The following is an 18,221-nucleotide window of genomic DNA, read 5'->3' on the forward strand; positions in this document are numbered from 1 at the left end:
AATATTCACTACATAGTTTTATTTTGGAAGCTGGATTTTTATGGATCAGCTAAAGTCAACCTCTTTCAGTGAATACTTGCCTGCAACTGGCATGACTGTCCTTCCTCAATCACATGGGGTAGACTTGGCCAATCAGGGATCAAGGATAACTACTGTGTGATTTAAACTCTGTCTCTAACGATTTGCATCTGTCCAGTAGAGCAAAATGTTCCAGTAAAAGATTACAGGCTCAAATAAGTATAAATAACACCAAGCTAACTTGATATGTATGTGTAAGTTTTTCTTAATTTAGACTGTAGCAATGAATGTTTTGTATATCTCTAGAACAGACAGTTTAGCCCTGAATTTTTTATATATAGCCATAAACACGGTAGAATTATAAAAATTAGACATGGAAAATTACTGTTTGTCCAGTCCATTTTCCTGCAAATACAGGATTGTTCTTTGCAGTAGGATACATTATCCAGTTAACCTCTTATCTGTAGGCTCCCTACAGGCTTCTGAGTTGTGCAAGGACATCAATTTCATTCCAACTGCCTGATTCTCAGCTGTTTTGTACCTTGATTAGGCATTCACACCTGTGCAAAATTCTGATTTGGCAGCACTTTACAGCTGCTTTGCACAGGTGTAAATGATGGCCCAATGTGCAAGGTGGTAGAGATTCTGGCTTTGACTCTAGGTGCTTTGTGAATTACCTGTTGTATTTAAGGCAATACGAGTATGACTGACTCAGTAACTTTAAAAATCACCTTTTGATTCAGATATGAAGCCCATATACAGCGACAGCATTAGCCAGCTAACCCTTCAGGGAAAAAGGTAAACAAATACCCTCTCCTCAGCAAGACCCTCACCCATAAAACCTCAATGAAAAGTTAAGTTTTGCTGCATGCGCTGAAGGTCAATAAGACTGGGCTATGTTGGCCTAATGGAAGAAGAAAGTTCCAAGGTCAAGGAGCCCCCACTGAGAGAAACCTACCAGCAGTTTCCTTTTTCTTGAACTGATGGAACTCCAGCTTGAGATCTTCTACTGATCTCAGCTGCAGACTCTCTCTTAGTCAGGTCCCTGTCAATTTAGCTGCTGGTTATGTGTATAAGCTCTTTAAGAGCAAACCACATTGGGGGTTCTTCTATATAAAACATAGCTTTCACATCAACTCACTTTGGGAGACCTGGCAAGAGGCAGACCTGTGATGATATAGCACGATGTGTGCCAGTTGTTGCCTATGTGTTACTGTGGTATTTGTATGAATTTATGGTTATTGCAGTATTTACATGTGCTTGTGAGAGTGATAGTCTAGGGTAATTTTGTGACAAGGGGAGTCGTTTTAAAATGTGTGTGTTTATGCTGCATTTATATCTATTAAAGAAAACCAGTGGCAGATCTAGAACTAAATTTTCCAAATTTGCTTCTGTTCTCTAACCAGTTTCCACAGACCTTAATTCTAGTAATGAACACTTCTCTTTTTTAGGTTTTCCTAGAAAACTTTATTTTCTTTAATTTCCTCTTTGCAGATGAATGTGTTCCTGTCAGAAAAATATATTCTTGTTAACTCTATACGTGTTAATTATTGCTTGCTTGGTTCTGTGCCTCTGATCTGAACAGTGACCTATATTTCTAATATCAAAAAGTGTTACATAAGAATTATTTTCAAACAGATTCTCCTGGGCCTTCCCCCTTTAGACTGTGGATAAAAATGCAGTTTATTGGTGTGGGGGGAGAGGTTCAAATGTGTATCAATTAAATTTAGTTTTTAATTTCTTGCATTAGGAAAGACAATGAGAAAATAATAATCAGTGTCTTATTCGGGACTGGAGTAAACATTTGCACCAGTCAGAGATTTTCAATTAGCACTGCCTTAGAAACCGTTCTCCAGCTTTTGTCAATGTGGTGTGGAAGAAGAAGAAGAGCAAATAGATTGGGAATGCTCAGTAGCTCAAGCTCCTGGGAAAATGTAACAGGTGTTACAGCTCAGCTGGATATGAGCTTTATGAAAAAAGCCCACTCAGACTTTGCCCATAGAATTCCCCTTTCTAACCAGAGCTTCAAGTAGGAAGAAACTAATGACTTCATTACCATCTCAATTCTGGGAAATGCTTGGTCCAGACCTGAACCATTAAAGGAAAGGTATAGCACTCTGTGTGACCTTACAAGATCAAAATGTTATTTAGAGCAATTCCATTAGTCAAGGCTATAAACCTGAAAGAACACACCCTTTTTGCGCCAGCTCTTAGGCTGTAAAATGGGGAGGGGGGAGAGAAGAAAAAATATATTCTACACTCATTGTGCTGGACGATTTCCTCTGCTTTCTTTGAAAATCCTCCACTTCTAGCACTTCTTCCCTTCACTCTCTGTGTTGTGACACATTTAATGGCTCTTGTTGTTTTTACTCTTCCAGCAGATTATAATTGGGGGGGGGATGATACTGGAGCCAAGAATGATGTCAAATTTTCAAGCGGTACAAGATGAAATAAATCTCTTCAGTATTATAGTAATTAGCAGCAACTCTTTATTATTAGATAATTACATCTTTTAATAATCAAAAATGGGAAAAGCTTAACCTATGAGAGACTGGCTCCTGGTTTGTTTATCATTTCATCTATTACTGCTTTTGTAATTGTAAGCAAAGAGCCCTTCATTAGAGACAATGTACTTTCACCAGTCTTCTTGCAATTCAACCCCGGTATGTCTTTTAATGGTGGTAACTAGGGACTCTCTTCTCTGAATCATTTTATTGTATGTCAAAAAATATAGTATTTAGACTATTTTATGGGTATATTTAAGAATAAATGTAAAACTGTATTTCTCAACTATATAGTTAAACCACATCTGTTATACCAAAATATAACAATCATACAGTCAAATGCAGTGAGAATTAAAAAAAAAAAAAAGAAAAAAAAAAAAGAAAAAAGTAAAATTATGCCTCCCATAAGGTATGGTTATGTTAAGGAGGGGAAGGAAGTACAATACAGTGGTTCTTGGAAGCATTATGGCATAAAGGGGCAATGCAGCCACCCTTTGACCACTGCTCCTGCATGGGTGGAGACTATAAACATGCATGCGCGCACATTTTGTGAGCAACCTTGCTAATTTGTGGGTATTGGGGCAATTATGTACTTGATTCAGGGGTATGCAATGAAAGCATGCAACTTTTTGAAAATTAGGACTTGCTCCTTTAAAAGGTGCATCGATGCTGGGGGACAACATGGTGGGAAGCAGAACTTGTCGCCCCTCTTGAAAAGGTGTGCTCTTCACAGTACAGGGTAACTTGGCTATGCTATGTGTCATGGCTCTTCTCCTCTCAGACACATCTCCTCTGGGGCTGTTAAAGAGGCTGGCAGAGCTACAGACCTGAAGCTGCCTCCTGCATTTTTGTGCAGGAGGAAAAAGGCTCTTTGCACTATGTGGCTTTTACTTAGTGTCACTATTATAATAGAGTAACATCATAGCCATACTGTACTGTAGCTCTAAAACAAAACAAATGGCACTTTTCTGTCACTACACTAACATTACTCTTTTTGCTGTAGTTTAATAAAAATGTTGCTAAATAAAACATGCATTTATTTATTTTTCATAGTGTGGGCCAGATGTTAGTAAAGAGGTATGCTTGTGTATCACCTCTCCAGTCGCAATCCCATGGAGAATTTCCTGTTTTCTTCATAACTATGTGGATCTCTTCCTTTCCCATTTGCAATTGCATCAACTCTGCCTTGATGTAGAACATGCTGGTCTTTGATACATAGGGTCAGAGCTGTACCTGTAGGGGCTGGAGCAAGCTGAGCCTGCTTCGCTCAGTTGGAGATCTTGATGTGGGTCTTCTTGGGTTCCTAACCCAGAGGGTTTCAAACTGTGGAGTATACGGAGGAACATTTGGGGAGGGGGCAGGAGTGGCAACCCCAGGCAGCTCGTGCTAGCCCACTGCGGTGGGGCCTGGGCCAGCCCTCATGAGGGCAGGGCGGGAGTTCCATCTCCACCCCTGACTCACCTCAGCGGGCCACCCAGCCTGTGGGTCAGTGTCAACATCTGCCGTGGTTGTGCTGATTTCTGCTCCCGGCAGCCTTTGCATCCAGTGCTGGCTCCACCCCCAGAGAAAGTCATAGATGCCTTCCTCCAGCCTGAAAACCCGAGGGGGGAGGGGCAGAGGGGCAGGTATTGACCTTGCCCTAGCAATGCAGCCTGGCTGTAAGGTAGCAGCAGCTGGCTGCTGAGGAAGTCGTGGCAGTGCCATTGGTCAAGATCCGTTTATTTGAAACGTGCAGGTATAGGTAAGTTAATTAAAGTTGTGTTAAGGTCTCGGCTAGGTTATGAGTAGGTTATTATGCATACTTTTTTGCATGTGTCTATTTTTGTCTAGGTTGGGGGACTGCCACCAAAAATTATAACTCCAAGGGGGGCTCAGCTGAAAAAGTTTAAAACTCACTGTCCTAATCTGTCTTCCAAGCAGGGATGAAATAGTCCATCCAGGGACCTATGTCTGGGAAGCAGCAGCTTAGGACCCCTTTTTCAAGAGCAATGTGGAAAGCCTTGGAAAGGCAGGGGCAGTAGCAGCAACAGCAATCCTTAGCTCAGCAGCTGTGGCATATCTGAATAGGTGGGTCCTGTACGCTAGCACAGCCTGTGATGGCAGGGCCTCAAAGAGCAGTGAACCTTGGAGTAAACACATACAGATGCATGACCAGCTCCCGCCTTTCAGTGCTGAGGTTTAAGGCTGTCTGTGGATCCAGGCTGACATCTCTGCGTTTTGGGTCTACACTTGGGTCATGTTTCCTTTGCAATCATGATGGCAGAAACTCTCTTTAATGAAAGCTGAGATTCTGCTGTAATCACCTGACTCCTGGAGCTGTAGCCCTAAACATGATGCTTATGCCTTAACTGGTCTCTGTTTACTGTCCTTGCCTCTCCATAAATACAATTATGTGTTTAATCTCTTGGGTTACTAATATGCCAGCCACCTGTTGTATCATCATCAGTGAACTGTGAGCAGGAGTCTAGAAAATCTTCTGTCATCTTTTCTGTAAACTCCTGGCATGTAAACTTTCAACCTGAAAGCCCTCTGTTGTACCATGTATACTCCCAGCAGCTCTAATGTCAGTCAATGAGGTTAACAGGTCTTGTCAATTTTTAAAAATTTCTGTGCTGTTGCTTGTGACACTAGTCTAGTTGATGAATAACATGAATTCTGAGGTGTCTGTGTGCCATGATTTATAACGGAAAGGGTCCCAGTCTGAAAAGTGATCTGGGGAAAGTGATTTTGTTTGTTAAAAAGGAAGTAGCTTAACAATTACATAACATTTACACCCAAATGTATCTTTAGAAAATTCAAACGTGAAGATTTACCATCTCCAATACTTTTCCAAACAATATTCAAGACAGAACAGACTAGAAAATTGCAATGCTGCCATTAGGAAAATGTTGGTGCATTTTCACCTCCATGTGACTTTGTGCATATATAGTAGCTTTCATCCAGGCATCTCCAGACTTTCCAAACATGAATTAGTTAACCCTCTTAGTGCCTCTATATGGTATGTGTTGGAACAATTTTACAGAGAGTTAACTGGTGCACAAAGAAAATAAAGCCTAATATCCTGATTTTCTGAGGTGGAGAATACACGTCTCTAACTTCTGTCACATTGCATCTAGAAATATATTTTGAAATGTATCATTTCATGCCACTACACTATATCAGAGGCCAGTTTTCAAGGGTGAAATCCTGTTCCATTGACTTCAGTAAAGATCTGGCTATTGATTTAAATGGAGCTAGGATTTCACTCTAAATACTTATCAACTGTGTAACATTTAATAAAGCATATAATACAGATTGTACAGTCCTATGTTCTTAGCTAAGGACATAAATAAAAGAGAAAAAACAGAATGGAAACAGTAGTAGTTGTACTGAATAGGACTTGGCTGATTTGTTTCACTATTTTAAAAAATAATATTCATGCAGTAATGGCTTGTTGTTTTCAGTGATGTGCTAGAGGGGGCACTTGGGGAAAGCCTTGTCAAAACTTTACCTCCAAATTGAATAACACATTGAAATGATTTCCCTGCTTCCAACGATGATCATCTCCTCTCTTTAAACTGCCTAGTCATCCCTGCTAGAGACAATTCACCTGGGACTCATAAAATATTTCTGAAGAGCAAACTTTTCTTCTTATAAAATGCAACAGATTGTTTGTTTGAAAATGAACTGCCATTTGGTGTAATTTCTCTAGGGAGAAAAGCCATAAATACGCCTAAGGTTTCTAAACCCTCCCTCCTCCCCCAAGCACTTTGTGAAGCTGTGTTCAACCTGTGCCATTCAATCAATGATCACTGTATTGTCTCTATTCAAGGCTTTAGTAACCAACAGAGCAGTTGATATGTTTGCTTGCTCAAAGGTGCTGCTTCTCTCCTTGGTTTGATTATGAGAAAGTTTTGTTTCAGTGGAAATACAAATGAGTACATTGTGCTCACTCTCTCTCACCCCTCGTCTTTGGAACTCATTTATCCCTAATACATAGGGGTTAGTGCTAGGCTAAAGGCAATTTTTTCTTATTGTTATCCTGGGAGTCCCTTTTTAAAATATTGGCAGCATGTCAGTGGATATTTTGTTGCTCCATGATCTTCCTTTGGCTTCCTGGTATGTGTGCATGAAAGACAAGAGCTGTCACTTGTTTTAAAGGTGTTTGTTTTATTTATGTGCAGGTTTTGCTAAGGAAGTTCTCAATACTTTAGACATGACAGTTTAAAGCTGATATTTTCTGTGCCTCTCAGTGTGGAGCATTCCTGTTCTGCATGAAATTTACACAATGTAAAAAGAAAAAACAAAGCAAACAATAGTGCTTTTTTTAAACTAAGAAACACAGATGATTTAAAAAAAAAAAACAGGTGGAGCTGGTCTGAAACAGATACAGACTGATATTTTCCCAAACATAAGAAATATTTCCTTAGAGGAAGTTGGTGTTGAATTTATCATTTTCCCTTCACCTGGTGGTGCTGGCTGTTTGCATTTCCTGACACCAGAAGTTCATTGGATTTAATAACCAACTTCCTATTGCATTAGCAAATCTCCATCTGGTTGGAAAGGTACCTGATTGCATTACTATTTGTCTTCACAGCTATGATGCAAACTGTAATTTGCTTATAGCTTCATAAATATGGCTAATGCAATGATATATACACAAAAAGGTTTTGCTTTGTGCGGTGTACATCTACATTTGTGAATAAATAAGCAATGTGGATAGAGAGGGGAGGGAAACGTAGGAGACAGCACCTGTCCTGTAAAACATATATTGTCCCAAACTTTACTAATGCTTCATGCAGAAAATCCAGAGGAAACAGGAACTAGACCTCCTTTTGAAAATAATAGGACAGAGACTGATATATTTTGTGTGTGTGTCTGTGTATTTCTACTCAATAAATTATAAACCAAAATACCTCTGGGGACAGAATAAAGTTAATTGTGTCTTCCCACTTGCCAGGTTTTTTGACTGAACCAAAGAGATGGCTACTTTATGTGATCTCTGCTTGTGCATTTTATCATACCTATTGCATAGCTAATGACACTGACTATAACAGTCTGATTTGAGGGCTGCCAAATGGCTGGAGTTTAAGATAATGGGTGAAATATGAAGTAAATGGGGCCAGGATTTTACTCGTATTAAATTTACATCTAGAGGCCTCAAGCAAGATCAATCAATCAATCTATTTTAGGTACTTTATCTCCATTTCCATAGTATCTGATCACCTTGCAATTTTGTAATGCATTTTATTCTCTCACCCCTGTGAGGTGGGAAAGTTCTATTATCCCCATTTTGCAAATAGCCTCTCTGTGCCTCAGTTCCCTAAGAGACGTGTACAGTCACACATGAAGTCTGTGACAGACAGAGAATGAAGTCAGATCTCTGGAGTCTCAGACTAGTTCCCTAATCACTGCACCATCATCCTTTCTCAGAATCCTATTATGCTGAGTGTGTACATACACCCAATGAGAAACAGTCCCTGTGCCAAAGAGCTTACAGGCTAAAAAAAAAAACAAGGTGTGAAAGGGGAAACCGAGACAAAGTGACTTGCTCAACGACAAACTGGGCAGTAGCAGAATCAAGAATAGAACTTATGTTTCCTGACATCCAGTGCAGCATTCTGTCCCCTGGACCATGCTGTCTTTTCTCTGAAGGATTTTATAATGGTAAATACACCCTAATGGCAGCTGTTATGTTGCTTGTGCACATACTGTGCCTCCCTCTTCAAAGTAAAGAAATGAATATTTTCCTTTTGGATCCACATGATGCATGTGGTAAATCAAACCAGGTTATGTAATACCACATGATATGAGCCTATCAACAGGTACAATAATGCAGACATAATTTGTGGCTTCTCTTGTATATTGAAATGCTACTGAAATGTTGATAAATGTCCTGCCATGGGGTAATTTTGCTGCCATCTGTGGTAGAGTAGATAATGGTTATTCTGTTAAAGTAATATCTCTTTCTAAAGATGTATTTGAGTTTATCCTATTCAGTACTGGGGCGGTGGGAGAGAGAGAAAGATTGTGTGTGTACACTATTGCTGGATGGAATCAAACTTTGCTTATGACGTTCTCCTGCTAGTGGCTAAGCTACTCCTGACAACTAATGGAGATTCTTATGATGAAAAGTATCCAGCCTATGTGATACGCAATTTGTCTGTCTACATTAAGTGGTCTGTATAAATGCTGCTTAAACATATAGGGTAAAATTTTTAAAAATGCCTAAGTGACTGGGGAACTAAGTATCATTGACTCCTTAGAGCTTTAGGGCTAGATTTTTAATGGTATTCCATTCCATTGTAGGTATGTGCACGCCTCCATGCACGGTTACTGGAACTTTTTTCCCTTTAGCAGTACCCATAGGGCCGGCTCCGGTGTCCCCTGGAGCCCTGTGCACATGCCGCAGTATATGAGGCGCTGCCAGCCCTACGCCCCTTCAGTTCTTTCTTGCCGCCAACTCCGGCAGTGGGAATGGGGGGTGTGTCATGGAATGGACATGAGCAACATATCTCAAAGAACAACAGCTACAGGTAAGTAATTGTCTTTTTTTCTTTGAGTGCTTGCTCATGTCCATTGTATTATAGGTGATTCACAAGCAATATCTTGGAGGTGGGCCAGAGTTATGGATGAGCTGTCTGCAGCATCACTCTGCCGAAGCCCGTGTCATCCTGTGCCTGCTGGACGATGGTGTAATGACGAGGTGGCAGCCCTGCAGATTTCTTGCACAGGCACTCTCGCTAGGAAGGCTGTGGATGAAGTTCGAACTGTAGTTAAGTGGGCTATAATTATCCCTGGAAGTGACACCTTCGCCTGCTCATAACAGAACTTGATGCAGGAAGTTATCTATGATGAGATGTGCTGGGTGCAAACAGGTAAGTCTTTCATCCGATCAGCTACCACGACGAAGAGTTGTGTAGATCTCCGGAATGGTCTTGTGCGCTCGATGTAGAAAGCTAACACCCGTGTAACATCTAGCATGTGCCTCCTTCGAACTATGCGTTTTGAGAAAAAAAACACAGGGAGAAAAATATCGTGGTTATAATGAAATTGGGAAACCACCTTAGGCAGGAAGGCTAGGTATGGTCGCAACTGAACTTTGTCTTTATAGAACACAGTATAAGGAGGCTCTGAGGTCAGCGCCCTAATCTTGGAGACCCTCCTTGCCGAAGAAATGGCCACCAGGAAGGCCACCTTTCATGATAGCAGCAGTAAAAGGCATGTAGCAATGGGCTAGGAGGGGGGCCATATGAGCCGCGAGAGGACCAGGGTGAGATCCCAGGGAGGCACCGGGTCATGGACCTGTGAATAGAGCCTTTGCACCCCTTTCAGGAACCTAATTGTCATAAGGTGGGAGAAAACTGATCACCCCTCCAAAGGCTGGTGGAACATCGTTATAGCCACTAGGTGGACCTTCAGGTAAACCACAGCTAGTCCCTGGAGTTTTAATTGCAACAAGTACTCCAGGATCACCTGTATCAGCGACAAACCAGTTGAAATTCCCTGGGACTCTGCCCAAAAGGTAAATCGCTTCCATTTTGCCTGATATGTGGCCTGTGTGGAATAGCAGGATAGAGAGTGACAGCCCGGTTTCACATTCAAAAATAAAGACAACAAGAAATTGGACCCGTTTGGGAGAAAGGTTTATTCAAGGGTAAGCCTACAGTTTCAAATTACCAATCTGCAGGCTCTCCTGGGCAGGTACAATTTCAATTTCTGGGACTCTCTAAAGCGCTTTACGGATGCTTTGCCCCAGGACTAGGCCTCCAGGATGGTATTATGGAGGCTAGAGCAGCACTGCAGGTGTATTTGGACACAGCAGACTTGGCGGGCAGAGCCATGGCCTCCGCCATCTGCATGCTTAGATGCTCGTGGCTGCAATCCCCGAGTCTGTCCCAGGAGGTCCAACAGTCCATCCAGGACCTCCTCTTTGACGGGTCGGCCTTGTTTTCGGACCAGACGGATGCAAAGTTTCATGGTCTGAAAGACTCAAGTGCCACGCTCTGCTCTTTGGGTCTTTATATGCCCTAGGCCTCTAGGTTCCAGTTCCGTCCTCAGGGCCAGCAACAGCAGAGATACCAGCCACAGAAGTTCACACCCTACAGACAAAGGGACAGAAAGAGAGAGTCTAGGAAACATCGACCAACGCCAGGGTCCTCCTCAGTCCCCCAGCAAGGGTCATCTAGGTGATCTGGTACTCAAGGATGGTAATTTTGAAGGTGCACCCGAGGGTGGCGTTCCAGCCTGTTCCCTAGATCCCTCCCATCCCTTCTTGAACTGCCTATCTCCCTTCCTGTCCAAATGGGCCAAAGTCATTTCGGACCGCTGGGTCCTTGGCATAGTTTCGGCAGGCTATGCCCTCCAGTTTGCTTCTATCCCTCTCAACAGCCCTCGCTCCCCGTCCCTCTTCAGGGACCCCTCTCACAAGCAACTCCTCATGCAAGAGGTAGAGACCCTTCTCAGCCTGGGGGCCGTAGAAGGGGTTCCACTGGGCATGAGGGGAAAAGGTTTTTACTTGAGGTACTTCCTTATCCCCAAAGTGAAAGGGGGTCTAAGGCCTATGTTGAGACAACGCAGGTCTAGTAAATATCTCAAGAGACTGAAATTTCACATGGTCTCCCTTGCCTCCATCATTCCCTCACTGGATCCAGGAGATTGGTATACCGTCCTCGACCCAAAGGATACATGCTTCCACATTTCTATTTTCCCCAGCCCCAGGCGTTTCCTCTGTTTCATGGTGGCTGGCTCCCACTATCAGTTCGCAGTGTTGTCCTTTGGCTTTTCCTCAGCCCCAAGGGTGTTTACAAAATGTATGGGGGTAGTGGTGGCGCACTTGAGGCACAAGGGGATCCAAATTTTCCCCTGCCTGGATGATTACCTAATCAGAGGCAGGTCAAGAGCCCAGGTCCGGAACAGTGTAAATCTGACATGCGCCACCTGCTGCTGGTTGGGCCTGCTAATAAACAAGCAGAGGTCCGCATTAACTCCAGTGCAGCGGATAGAGTTCATCGGGGCTGACCTGGATGCTTCCCAAGCCAGAGCTTTCCTGCCACAGCCATGCTTCGAGGTGATTTCCTCCATCATCGCTCGCCTGCACCTCTGCCTGACTACAACAACCGGGCACTGTCTGCAGCTGTTAGGCTGCGTGGCAGCCTGCACTTATGTGGTGAGGCTGGCTCGGCGAAGACTCAGACCACTTCAGTTGTGGCTCGCCTTGGTTTATGCCCCGAGCAGATATTCCCTGGACTGAGTGGTCAGGGTCCCCCATAGATCCTGGCAGCATTAGACTGGTGGTGGACCCCGGGCAGTATTGAGGGGTGTGCCGTTCGAGGAGCTAGTCCCCTCGTTCACTCTGGTATCGGACGCCTCAGACTTAGGGTAGGAGGCCCATATCAGCGCCAACCTCAGCACACGAGGGGTCTGGTTGAGGGAGGAGCGGCTCATGCACATCAACGTGAGAGTTACAAGCTATTCGACTAGCATGTGGAGTGTTCCTCCACTTTATTGCAGGCAAGGTGGTACAAGGACTGACAGACAATACAGCAGCCATGTATTACATCAACAGACAGGGGGAGCCCATTCCTCAGCCCTCTGCATGGAAGCCATTTGTCTGTGGGACCTGGCGGTGAGGCACAATTTTCACATAATAGCCTCTCACCTCCTGGGAGTGAGGAACAATGAGGTGGATCTACTCAGCAGGTCGTTCTTACCCCGCCACGACTGGTCGCTGCATCCAGGTGTGGTCTCCATGATTTTATAATGGTGGGGCCCTCCTCAGGTGGAACTGTTTGCTTCAGTATGGAACAAGAAATGCCCGCAGTTCTGTTCCCTCCGCGGTCTGGAGGCCAGGTCGCTCTCCGATGCCTTCCATCTGCAGTGGTCAGGGAGCTTCATGTACACGTTTCCGCCCATTCCTCTCCTTCACAAAGTCCTGCTGAAAATCAAGAGAGACAAGGCGGACGTTGTCTTAATTGCACCGCCCTGGCCGTGCCAGCACTGGTTCAGCATGCTGCTGGACCTATCGATCGCCCCCCCACTGAAGCTTCCGAGATGGCACGATCTCCTGTCCCAGGATCATGGTCGCTTGCTACACCCAGCCTGGACTCCCTACACGTCATGGTGTGTAGGCTCCATGACTGAGCACAGATGAGCGAGCCTGTTTGGCGCAAGTCTAGTAAATCTTGCTGTGTAGCAGGAAACTTTCCATGCAGGTCATGTATCGGGTGAAATGGAAGTAATTTATCTCTTGGGCAGAGTCCCAGGGGATTTTGCCAGGGTTTTCGCCGATACAAGCAGTCCTGGAGTACTTGTTGCAATTAAAACTCCAGGGACTAGCCGTGGCCTCCCTGAAGGTCCACCTAGTGGCTATATTCGCATTCCACCAGCCTTTGGAGGGGTGATCAGTTTTCTCCCAACCTTTGACAATTAGGTTCCTGAAGGGGGGGGAGAGGCTCTATCTGTAGGTTTGTGAGCCGGTGCCTCCCTGGGATTTCAACCTGGTCCTCTCGCAGCTCACGGGGCCGCCCTTCGAACCCCTGGCTATATGCTCTTTACTGCTGCTGTCATGGAAGGTGGCCTTTCTGATGGCCATTACCTTGGCAGGGAGGGTCTCCGAGATTAGGGTGCTGACCTCGGAGCCTCTTTATATTGTGTTCTGTAAAGACAAAGCTCAGTTGCGGCTGCACCTGGCCTTCCTGCTTAAGGTAGTTTCCCAATTTGATTATAACCAAGATACCCTATGGGTACTGCTAAGGGGAAAACTGTTCCAGTAACTGCATGGAGGTGTGCACATACCTACAGTGGAATGGACATGAGCAACACATCTCGAAGAAAAACAGTTACAAGGTAAGTAACCGTCTTTTCCTCGTAGTGCTGACAGGAAAAAAGAGAGCTTTGAGTTGTGAGAGACATTAGACAAGCTTCAGCCATGCTGTAAATCCATCTTTTTGCAATATTCTGTATGTTGGGTCTCAGTCTAGTGTTCATCAAAGCATATTTGTGTTTTAACTATCTTTTATTTCATGGTGTTTCTGTGGATATGTCTACACTGACGGTGGCAACTTTGCCACCGTCAGATCTATTTTTCCAGTTTAACTGAGTGGCAGTGAAGACCTACTCAATAGATCCAGAAGTCGATCTAATAAAACCACCTCCAAAAAAAGCATAGCACTGCATTGACGGCTACGTATATCTCATCAGTGCAGCTTAGTGGAAATGGCATGCAAAACGGACGTTACGAAGTCAACAGGAGTTACACAAACTACTCTATGTAGCTTGCGTAACTCCCGCTGACTGCCTCCGAATGTGCTGATCAGCTGGTAAAGCTACCATAACAATGTCTTTGGGTTAAGATGAATCAAACTGGGCATTTGTTTTGTTTGTAAGCAACTGGCTAGTGCATTAGAGAAAAACTTGATCTCAAGCCTTGAGGGAATCAGAGGATGGAGCAGGTGACTGCTGAAGTAACAACACCAATGGCATTGATGAGACTGTGGTCTTCATCTCAAGCAGTACCACAGGGAACTGGTGGGAAGCACTGTGGTCACAGAGAAGGTTGTATGACATGGCAGTGACACTCTTTTATTGCATGAGCTACAGTAGAGGCCTGTGTTTCTAGGACTGATGGTCCTTGCGGTTTGGCTTGCGGCCATGGTTGCTCTGTCATAGCCATGGATTCATTCCATTATGTCCAGTGAAGTAGCAGTAAGCTTTATTTGGTCCAGAAGCTAAATCAGTTCCCTTTTGTCAAAAAGTAGACACAGGCATCAAATAAAATAAAAGGCTTTATTAATAAGCAAACAGGCAGCTTATTTCCAGCCCCTCACCATAGAGCTGGCAGAAACTATATTATACAGTGAGGTCAGAACTAGAGACTAGAGAACAAATGACAGGAAGTGAGTTCTTAACCCCTTCTCCTTAACAACAATAGCTTGTGGTTTAACCCTGTATTAACCAAATGAAATCCACTCTAGAGAGAGCATGAAACGTCTATATAAATGCAGTATTCAGTCCTTAAAGTTACAAATGGAAAATGCCTATTAGGTCATGAACTTCATCTCTTTGGAAAACTTACTCTTTTGGAGGTCTTTGCTGGGATTTGAATCAACCCTACGGAAGGTGACCTCTCATACCCAAGGTAAGGCTCATTCCCTGAGACCAATGAGCCAGCTACAGTAATATCTTGAGTTCTCAAATCCTTTGAACTCTAAAGTCCAGCTGTGTCTGAATTGTATCCTGGCAGCTGCAAGTAAAGCATGTGACAGTTTCCAAGTAGTATGATCTGTTTTTTCCCCCCTTGGTGATAGTTTCCTGAAGCTTGAATGAAATCAAGAGAGTTCATTCTACAATCCTGTAATATCCAAAATTCTTTGAGCGTCCCATAGGCGATAAGCAAATGATAAAAGCACCAATAATGTGGAAATGTTGACACTATCTGGTACTTTTTATTTGTATAACCTTAAAGTGTACATAATCTGAGACATAATATGATATCTATATCTATCTATCTATATAGATAATTATAAATGATATTACCTTCAAAGTACTGTGCACATGAAAATCAAGGGTTAAATGCAATTTTCAATGAGGCAAAGACCTTGATACTGGAGTATAATGTGTTCAGTGGGAAGGATTGTTTCCCAGCAAAAAAGGACTCAGGTCATGTAATTCTCTATATTCTGCATATAAATTGGGAAAATCTTATGTCAATTAAATCTGATCAGAAACCTTCATTTTTGCTTTGTTAATTTGTGTTTGGGAAAAGAGATTTTTATGAGAAGGAATGAATTTGACTCAGGTCCCAGTCCACATAGCTAAACTTTGTACTTGGGCCACTCCCACAGCCCTAATTATGTTCCCGTCTCAACCCCCTCATCTCCCCCCAAAACCAATAAATAAATAAATAAATAAACACAGTCAAGCAAGATCCAGATACCTTTTTGTCACTGTAGGTAACATTCTCCCCTGTGTAGAGTGCAAGGCCATTTCTGTGCATCACTTATGTCCCACTTAAATCTTCAAATTAGAGTTCAAGTGGGATGTAAGTGGTATGTAGACTTTGGCCTGGCTCCCTGCACAGGGCTGAATTTCACTCTGTATGCCCAGGCCCAAAGATGATGATTAAAACAAATCAACCTGTTTGATGCTCTGGATTTCCTGGTGGGTTAATGGAGTATTTGTAGTTACTGGTGATTTTCAGTAGCCTCAGGGAGCTTTCTCGGAGGCCTTCTGGCAAATATCTCTTGCTTTGTACTGTATTGCCAAGTAGTGGAGTATGAGGGAAAACTTCTTAAAACTCGTGTAAAACAGGAAAATAAAAATACTCTACAAAAATCCTCTCCTTCAGAAGGTGATAGTAATTTTAATAAAATCATCCTTGAACCTTTATATTTAATGAAAAATAAAAAGGGCAATTGGTGTGTATCCTGTGATTCTGGTAAGATTATAAACTGCTCATCTAATTTATGATGAGCTAGAAATACTCATTGGAATTACTTCCTTGTAACTCAGTGCAGTCAGTTATTTGTAATAATTTTGGCTGTGAAAGAAGTGTGTTTGTGATGCCTTTCTTTAGTAACTCAAAAATATAGCACCCAATTCTCCACAGAGAAATTTAGACCATATTATTTGAAGAAGGGTGTCAATTTTGTTTTTCTCCAGTTACATTCTTAGAACTATAATTTCAAATATTTCTTTCCCCAAACACAGCTTTGTCTTTAGATGAGTATACTTGAGAAATCAATAGACTCTTGTCATAAATTAACTGATCCTCTTGCAGAGTTGGTTGAAAAATGGGAATTTTGGGAGGTTGGATATTTGTCCCTATTTGTGTTGTTGAGAACATCTGTGCAAATGTAAGTGAAAAAGTTCTCCCTCTTTCATTTTGTTTAAAAAAAAAAAATTAGAATTTTGAAAATTTTCAGCTGGCTTTAACCTCATGTTTCCATAACTCAGAGATAAACATCCCCTTCCCCTAGGAACATGTGGATGCGCATATATGCTCCTTCTCTTATGTTCACACACACACACACACACACACACTTGTTCATGCATGTGTGTGTTCCTACACACACACCTCTTCAGCTTCAGAACAGTCAATGAAGAAATCTTAACTTCCCATTAGTTTCAGGGTTAAAGTGCGGAGTCTATGAAGAAATCAGGCTTTGAACTCTAGAATGTCCTGAGAGAAAAATACAACAAAACATAGATGCATCTTTTATTGCTCAATTGGCCCAATGTTTTATTTGCATCTCCACTCCCTCTCCTTCATCCCCTGCTCTCTTACATCTTGGAACACATTTTTCCCTCCCCTATAGGAAGTCTCATTCATGTTTCGAAGGAATTTCTTAATTCTCTTTCAGCAAGATTACCGCCATCCATGCCCCTTTCCTCTTTTCTGCCTTTGCCAGAGAGAGAGAGAGAAGCAGAGCCTGCCCAGATGGTTAAGGACCAAAAGGAAGGAACATTTTCTCATGCTTTTAAAAAGAGCACTTTCTTTCCTGCCTAATATTTAGCTCCTTCAAATGCAAATGGAGAGGTTTCGCTCCAAGGTTAGCATAACAATTATGGGAAAGCTTTAAATCTGAAGCATTTGTTTACATGATGAAAGGAGTCCACAGTCCAAAAGCTCTGAGGCCAGGGCTTTTCACTAGCTATTTTCTAAGTAGTGAACTGCAAGTCAATTTTAGACCACAAAGAAAACCAATTTATATCACTGTGTAAGCTAATTTTGGAGGGAGTTGTACACTATAAATGATTTAAAAAAAAAAAAAGTGTTACTGAAATAAACTAGTGATTTTTTTTCCCCCATTACATCTTGATGTTTAATGAGACTCCTGAGCTCCTTGATTTTCCTGATCATTCAGCAAGGCCTTCATAACTAGGGAGAGCCAAAGCCAAGGTAGCTCTAGTACTGTCTGTGCAGATCTTCCTCCAAAATCTGTATGAGAGTGTCAGGAGGGAACACCTCAAAAATCAGCACAATTCCCACAAAAAGTATTTTTTTGGTCTTGTTTTCTGCTTTACTTCCTCCTCCCCTCCAACCACATCTCTCTCTCTCTCTCTCTCTCTCACACACACACACACAGAGGGGGAGAGAGAGAGAGAGAGAGAGGAGTATACACTCATTTGAGTGAATGTTGTGCTGGTGAAACATGCTAAAGTGATAACCTTGGAGATGGAAATATTCCATTTCAGTTTTAGAACTGGTACAGTATGGACAGCAGCCGTGAATATTTCTCCAGTACTGTTCTGCCAACGTTCCTCAACCCTGAAGCCATATAAACATTATACTTTACACAGTACTATTCAGCATATAGCACTTGCAGGGGAGATTTTTCAGCAGCACCTAAGCACAAGTCCCACTGACTTAAATCACTTAGGGCGAAATTTTCAAATTTGCCTACGTCATACATACAGCAGCAATGAAATACAGCCACTTCTGGGATAGAAAACAGTAGCTACCAATCAGCATGCATTGTAATATGAGTAGTGTAATTTTGGCCAAGGATAACAAGGCTAAACCCTGTTCTTAAAAAAGGTTCCATGGGATTTTTTTTTTTAAAGATCTTGTCTGTCAGTAGCCTGCTTAGTACTTATCAGAATGGTGAAAGGCTATGTCAAACTTGCTGTGGTTTGAATCATTCATTCCAGGGAATCTAGGTATTCCAAACTTATGCTCAGGATGCTAGGACATACCTTCCCATCGGCACCGCTCTC

At 42.7% G+C, this 18,221-nt stretch overlaps 1 long non-coding RNA gene across 1 annotated transcript in view; it reads left to right on the forward strand.

Moving 5' to 3' along the window:
- The first annotated feature begins 744 nt into the window (after nt 1-744).
- LOC137146279 (uncharacterized) overlaps nt 745-18,221 on the forward strand; it is a 155,821-nt gene continuing 138,344 nt past the window's right edge. The window contains exon 1 of the long non-coding RNA XR_010917898.1: nt 745-816. This is a non-coding gene — a long non-coding RNA (uncharacterized lncRNA). The remainder of the gene's footprint in view (nt 817-18,221) is intronic.

This window comes from Emydura macquarii, unplaced genomic scaffold (assembly GCF_026122565.2).
Source record: "Emydura macquarii macquarii isolate MOO-44397 ecotype Brisbane River unplaced genomic scaffold, CSIRO-AGI_Emac_v2 contig_431, whole genome shotgun sequence".
Lineage (NCBI taxonomy): Eukaryota > Metazoa > Chordata > Testudines > Chelidae > Emydura > Emydura macquarii.